Genomic DNA, 8,067 nt, shown 5'->3' on the forward strand with positions numbered 1-8,067 from the left:
GTCCTTGGAGAGGGACATCATGCTTGGTAGGGTGGAGGGACAGCACAGGAGGGGAAGGCCCCATATGAGATGGATTGATTCTATGACTGAGGTAATTGGGATGGGTGTATTGGAGACGGTGCGATTGGCACAGGACAGAGTAGAGTTTAAGGATGTTATACATAGGGTTGCTATGAGTTGCAAGTGACTCGACAGCACATAACAACAACAACAATAGGTTGATTCTGACTCACAGTGACCCCTAGTACAAAGAAGAAAACACTGCCCAGTCTTGCTCTATATCTACAATCATTGCTATGTGTGAGTCCACTGTTGCAATTTATCTCATGTAAAGTCTTCATCTTTTTTTTTGCTATTTCTCTGCTTTGAGTATGCTTTCCCATTCCTTCTTCAGAGACCCATCCTTTCTATTCATATGTCCAAAGTGTGAAAGATGAATCCTTGGCATCCTTGATTTTAAGGAATATTTTGGCTGTACTTCTAAGGTGGATTTTCTTTTTGTTCTCGAAATCCATGATACAATAAATTCAAAGCGACCCATTCTTCAGTTCCTTAATCATTGTGTAGCTTTCACATGCATATGAAACAATTGAAAATACCATGGCTTGAGTCAGACACACCTTAATCCTCCAGGTGACATCTTTGCATTTTAACACTTTGAAGTGGTTCTTTGCAGTGGGTTTTCCCAATGCTATATATTGTTTAGGGAACTCTGATGGCCTATTGGCAAGAAGCTGTGCTGCAATCCTGAAGGCAAGTAGTTCAAGTCTACCAGTTGCTCTGTGAGAGAAAGATGGACAATTTCTTTCTGTGTGATTAACTGCCTCTGAAAACCCTCTGGAGGGTCAACTATGGGTTGGTTCTGACTCAATGGTACACAACAACAACAACAACAACAACATATATTGTTTGGAAGTTTTATTGGCTTAGTGGTAAGGAGTTGTGATACAACCCCAAAGATAAGTGGTTTGAACCTACAAGCTAGTCCTCAAGAAAAAGATGGGCAATATCCTCCCGTGTTATTTATTTTCTTTCTTTTTTTAAATTTTATTTTATACTGGTTTACTTACAAAGTTCGTATACGTTGTTTTTCACACCAAATCTTTCCCCTTTCCTTTACCCACCCCTCCTTCCACCCATCAGATTGCATGACTTAATGATTAAGCACTATCTTTTCCCTCCTTGGAGGCTCATACTTGTTCTACAATAATGGTCTTATACAGTATTTGTCTTTATGAGACTGAGTTAGTTCACTTAGCCTAGTGCTCTCCAGTCCCTCCCATGTTAGATAGTAATTTACAAAATTATTGCTCCTGTGTGCTGTATAGTATTTCATTCTGTGAATGTACCATAATTTCTCAATCCATTCCATTATGGTTGAACATCTGGGCTGTTTCTATGTTCTTACTATGGTAAATAACACTGCTTTGAATATTGGTGTACAAGTCTCTGATTGTACCTGAGTTCTCATTTACTCAGGGTATATTCTAAGCAGTGGAACAGCGGGGTCATATGGAATTTTTATGTTTAGCTTTTTGAGGAAGAGCCAAACAGCCTTCCCGAATGGTTGTACCATTTTATAATCCCACCAACAATGTGTAAGTGTTTCTCTCTTGCCACAACCTCTACAACATTTACTAATTGCTGCCCTGCTAAACTTTGCTGCTGATACTGGGTTAAGTTGGCATCTTGTTGTGGTTTTGATTTGTATCTCTCTTATTGCCAGTGATTTGGAGTATTTCTTCATGTGGCTCTTGGCCATCCTCCTCCTTTGTTATTAATAGCATCTGAAAACTTGCAGGAGTCAGCTATGAGTTGGTTCGGACTCCATGATACACCACCACAACTACAATATATATTGTTTGCCCTCTGGTGGCATCATCTGCAGAGAGTTGCCCTGTGAACCAAAAATTGTTCCTCTCTGACTGTTCAAATCTACTATGGTTCTGTGGGAGAAATATAGGTAATCTCCTGCTGTGCAATTTGTAGCCTCCAAAAACTTGATGAAGGGTCAGCTATGAGTTGGTTCTGACTCAAAAGTAATTAATTTGAGGGTTGAGGGTTGAGGTATATTTTTTTTGTTTCTTCCACAGGTGTTACATGCAGAGCCTGGATAATTTGTGAAATCTTCAATAACTTCAATGCTTTCTCCTTTTATCATGATGCTTCCTATTGGTCCAATGGTGAGGATTTGTATTTCTTGATGTTGAGAAGTATCTCATAGTGAAAACTGTAGTCTTTCTTCTTTGTGCAAGCAAGGTTGCAATGAGAAATAACTGAGGGAGTATTTTTTATTCCATTGTTACAGCCACAATCTCCATCCATAATTTCTTTTTTACTCTTTACCCTCTTCTTTACTAAGCTGATACTCTTTTTTACAAAGAAGATCTACTGGAACAATCCTACTTTGTTATGAGATGGTTTTTATGAATTAAAAATTGATCAGCTTGATGATACTTAATGACAGCAAAGACATTCCTCCAATTTTCTCTCAGAGGAAATACCTTATATTATTTGAATTCTGTTTCCTAAGTACACTTTTCCTTTCAACGTGGCCTCCTCTACCTATTGAAAGTCCTATTGTTCAGAAAGGACTCAGAAATAAAGGCAAGTTGTCTTAAAGAATCAACTAATATAGGAGTCTGTTCATTAATAATGGTAATTCATTTCAGTAACTTCTTCCACTTGAGTCTCTTTGGATTCAAAGATTGTAGTAGCTTTTCTGCAGTTAGCCCTAGCTATCACACTATGGCTTGTGTTTTCATTTACTGTTGTTATTGCTGTTATTGTCATGGGATCAATCCTACCCCTTTAGTCCTTGTAAGATGTTGTTGACTCTTTTCTCATTAAATTAGCCAAATCTGAGTATGCCATCTGCTTCTTGTTGTGTTTCAGGCTTATACAATTTTTAAAAATATTAAAACTTACTTACTCCACTGTTTTTAGTTCATGTCTACCAGTTTCCCCTTAAAGAATTTAAGACAATTATTTTCATCAAACAAGAGAACATTAAGCATGTTATATTGTTGTTCTTAGGTGCCGTTGAGTCGAGTGTGACTCATAGCAACCCCGTGAACAAAAGATATGAGCTCCGTTCTATCCTGCACCATCCTCACACTTACTGACACACAAAAGTCCATTGCAGCAGTCACCTTGTCAATCCACCTGGTTGAGGGCTTCCTGTCCTTCACCGACTCTTCACCCTTCCAAACATCATGTCCTTCTTCAAGGAATAGTCCTTCCTAGCAACATGCCCAAAGTATATGAGGTGAAGCCTAGTCATTCTTACCTCCAAAGAGCACGCCAGCTTCACCCTTTCCAAGACATATCTGTTCATTCTCTTGGCTGTCCATGGAATGTTCAGTGCTCTTCTCCAACACCAAATCTCCAAGGCGTCAATTCTTTATCTGTCATCCTTATTCATCATCTAGCTCTCAGATACATAGCAAGTAATCAGAAAGACTACGACCTGAATTAGATGCACCTTAGTCCTCAAACTGACCTCACTATTCCTAAATAATTTGGAGAGGTCCCTAGCTGTAGATTTTCCAGTGCAATGTGTCTCCTTATTTCCTGACTGCTGTTACAGAAGTTTTCATTACACAATTAACAATTGTTCAAGCACGATGAAGCTGTTGACAGTTTCAGTCTTCTCTCCATCCATCACAGTGCTGCTTATCAGTCTAGTGGTAAGAATATTTGTTTTCTTAATATTGACATGCAATCCATACTGAAGGCTGCATTCCTGATCTTCTGCAACAAGTACTTCAAGCTCTTTTCACTTTCAGCAAGCAAGTTTGTGTCATCTGCATAACAAAGGTTATTGATGACTCTCCCTCCAATTCTGATGCCACACTTCTCTTCATTGAGTCCAGCTTCTTGGATAAGTTGCTCAGCATACCGACTGAATAGGTACGGAGAGAGAATACAACCTTGACACTCTCTGTTCTCAATTTTGACCATGTAGTGTTCCCCTGCTCTGTTTACGCAAAAGCCTTCTACTCATCTAGGTAGAAATATTTCCTGAGCACAATTAAGTGCTCCAGGATTCTCATTCTTCTCAATGTCAGCCACAACTTGTTATGATCCTCATAGTCAAATACTTTTGTATAGTCAATTCAGCATAAGTATACATTCTTCTTATATTCTTTACTTTCAGCCAGGATCCATCTGGAATCAGCAGTTAAATCCCTGGTGTCAAAGCCTCTTCTAAATCATGCTTGAACTTCTGGTAGTTTTCTATCTATGGACTATCTATCTATCTATGGTAGTTTTCTATCTATATATTGGTGGAATGCAAAAGTGGGAAACAGTGAAGAAGGAATAGAAGTTGGAAAATATGGGGTTGGTGATAGAAATGAGCCTGGAAATAGAATGATTGGATTTTGTATTTACAGTGATTTTTTCATTGCATGTACTTTTTAAAAAGACACAAATGATGACTTTACACATGGATCTCATGTGAAGGGCTGCATAGGAATCAGACTGACCCCATTTGTGGAAAAAATCATTGGAGAAGCTCAATATCAGCAGTCAAAACTAGACCAGAGTGGACTATGGTTCAGATAATCAGTTACTCATACGCAAGTTCAAATTGAGGCTAAAGAAAATGAAAATAATTGGTTATAACCAATTCCATCTGAATTTCAAGATCATCTTTAGAATAGCTTTGAGGCAGTGAACACTAATGATTGAAGACCAGATGAGTATGAGATTATATCAAAGATATCATCCATGAAGAAAGTAAAAGGTAAAAATGAAGGAGAAAAAAAACCAAACCAAAATAGATTTTGGAAGAGACTCTAAAGTTGCACTGGAGCATCAAGAAGCCAACAACAAAAGGTAAGTATGTTGAAGTGAAAGAACTGAACTGAAGATTTTAAAGGGCAGCTCGGAAAGGCAAAACAAAGTATTATAATGGAATGTGCAGAGATCTGGTATTGGAGGAAAAAAAGGGAAGAACTCACACTGCATTTCTCAAGCTCAAAGAGCTGAAAAACAAATTTAAGCCTCATTTCACAATATCTTTCAATATTTTCAGTATTATACTTTCAATATTTTCTATATTTTCAATCTGTCAATATTATGAGCAATATATTGAATTACCCAGAAAACACCAAAAGAAGATGGAGGGAATATACAGAGTCACTGTAGCAGAAAGAATTGATTGAAACGGAAAAATTTCAGGTAGTATGCCATATGAACAGGAGCCAATGGTAATGAAGGCAGAAGTATAAGCTGCATTAAAGGCATTGGCAAAAAAATAAGGACCCAGGAATCAATGGGATACCAATTGACTCATTTCAATTAACAGATACAGCTTTGAATGCACTTACCAGTCTATGCCAAGAAATTTGGAGGACAGCTTTCTGGCCAACAGATTGTAAGAGTTCCATGTTTGTTCCCATTCCCAAGAAAGGTGATCTAACTGAATGTGGAAACTATTGAACAATATAATTAATATCACATGCAAGCAAAAATACTACTGTAGATCATTAAAAAATGGCTAAAACAGTACATAGATACAGAAGTGTGTTATAGGGTAAAGTAAATTTTTCTGAGGTGGTTATTGCAGTATGTGTTTGGAGTACTGTAGTATTATTATTAACAATGATGCTCATGTGTATAACATATTCTAGTAAAAATACTCATGCTATTACCATATGTCCCATTTTCAGGTCTCCATAAACCTAGAGTCTTTTGAGACTTGTGATGCATATTCCCCTTGTCTAACTCTCTCTCCAAACCAAGGAATCCCACCTGAAAGCCCCCTTAATAAAGCTGTTTTAAGATTTCTTGCTTTCTCTTGTCCCTTCCCTGAGTCCTTAGCCTTACATCCAGTGTGAAGACCTAACATTCTGGTACTGAAACCAGGGAGAAGAGTCTAGGCGTGTTGCACCCCTGCTCTCTTTTGGGGAGAGTGTGGCACTCTTCACTCTCTTTCTTGAACCTACAAGCTATGACAGTGTCAAGATGTTGAATGGTAATGTAATGTTCCAATTCTCTCCTCTTCTCCTGTTCTGTGTGTATGCCTGCTGACTGAAAGCTTTAAGAACTTGTGAAGAGACTCCACGGCAGACGTTACTCTGAAGCCACAGGGTTTGATTGGGTCCCCACCATGGTTCTGTGGTGTTGTCATACACCTTAGTGGCGATTTGGGAGATTCTCTAGGGACCCCAATTGGACCTGGGCTTGATACGGGAATGCCTATTGTTAAGACACACTTTTATCCCGTGAAGGGCATGGCTGGAAGGACACCTGCATGGGCTGAGAGGACAGACCCTCTTTTGTCTTTTTCCATCCATTTTGTGTTTATGTCCAGTCATCAGTAGTGTCCACTTTCCCTGAACTCCTCATTCTTCCTGTCCACTGCACTTTCCCCCATTGAGAACTCTCTGCCCCTTTTGTTCTTCCAATTTCTATATTCTCCTCTCCCTTTCCTTGGAAACTGCTAAAGCTAGATCCAATTGTTCATAAAACTTCCCAGGCATTTTCTAGGCATTTTGAACAACCTTGGGATTCAAGGCTGTCTGTACTGGGCTGCTGTCTGTTCATATATCCAAAAATCGCAGGCCAGTGTCAGGAGCCCACCCAAGTGCCAGGTGTTTCCAGGTTATTGATTGTAATAGGGGATGCCTACGCCATCTTTTAGCCTTTCCCAAAGTCTGAGGCTTCCGGCTTTCTGAGGATAGTCTGAAATCTTGGCTGCACTCACCCACGGACCTGAACACTATGGGTTGACAAATGTCTAAACCCCAAGGGTCTATCCTTTGGGCTGCCTCCTTTCAAAATCTTTCAAACTTGGGGCTGGCTGAGGCTCTCCATGCCAAGAAACTAATCTTTTACTGTAATCAAGCGTGGCCACAATGCCAGCTAAACAATGACTCTCAATGGCCTAAGAATAGAACTTTTTATTTTAATACCCTTCAAGATCCTGACAATTTCTGCCAATGGACTAAAAAAATTGTCAGAAACCCCATCTAAGCTTTCCTTTTCTTTCGCTTCTCTCTCTCTCTGTGTAAAGTCTGCTAACCTGTATTTTAGTATTTGCTCTTATTTCTTTACTTTGATGCCTTTACCAATTGACCTATCTTTGAAAAGTATTGTTCTTCCGTGATTTAAAAAAGTGTAGGTACTCTTTAAAAAGTGTAGCTTGGAAGCAAGAGTGACATCCACTTCCAAAATAGCTTGCTTCTGGAAACTCTATGAACTTGGAGAAACAATGCAAGTTCTACACTGGTTAGGTCTTTCATTGAAAGGATCGCTATGCATCATCTATGACTTGACAGCTCTTAACAACAACAATGCCCTCAGTTTATCTGAGATGAATTGCCATCTATAGATGATTCCCAAGTAGCTAATTTGGGCTTTTTATCTCAAAAAATACATCTGAATGTCAGAGTGCTATTATTTCAGGGCAATCCTTGAATACTCTCTCTAACTTATGACAACAGTGTAGATAATCATGGTAGCGACACTAAGCTGGATTTTCTCTACAGCTGGAAGTCACTGTCAGGAGGTAGGAGGAAAGAACTAGAGGAGAGGAAAAGGGGAAAGCTTATTAAATTAAAATTTCTAGGGACCCATTCGTTTTACTGATTTCTGGGGGGAAAGGAAATACATAGAAGGACCTACTACTACATTTTATGAACTTCTTCTTTTTCTTAACAAGCCTTCATGTTATTTATATCAGAAAGATAATAAATGGACATAACCAGCTTAACTATGTTATTCTTCAATACAACCTGTCTTTATTTTAGATTCTTCTCTGAACGCTAAGGCCTTCCATGTTTGCCACATTGTACAAACACATAGTTCTGGAGACTAACAATATTTTACAAGAACCAAATGGTACTAGAGCAAAGCTCTTATTTCCAAAGAAATGAAATTTAATATGTGGTTTTAATCTTTTGAGATTTTAAAGGAAAAATAGGGCAAGTGTAGGTGGTAAAATTTAGTTTTACCATGATTATTTTTTAACAACACATGTAACTTTGATGCTGTCTCACTGGCTGATTGTTCCAAACACTCTACCCTTCTACAGTCAAGCTTATTTTTTTTACTATC

Source organism: Elephantulus edwardii, unplaced genomic scaffold (assembly GCF_000299155.1).
Source record: "Elephantulus edwardii isolate Elephantulus edwardi_28Jun2011 unplaced genomic scaffold, EleEdw1.0 scaffold00082, whole genome shotgun sequence".
Taxonomy (NCBI): domain Eukaryota; kingdom Metazoa; phylum Chordata; class Mammalia; order Macroscelidea; family Macroscelididae; genus Elephantulus; species Elephantulus edwardii.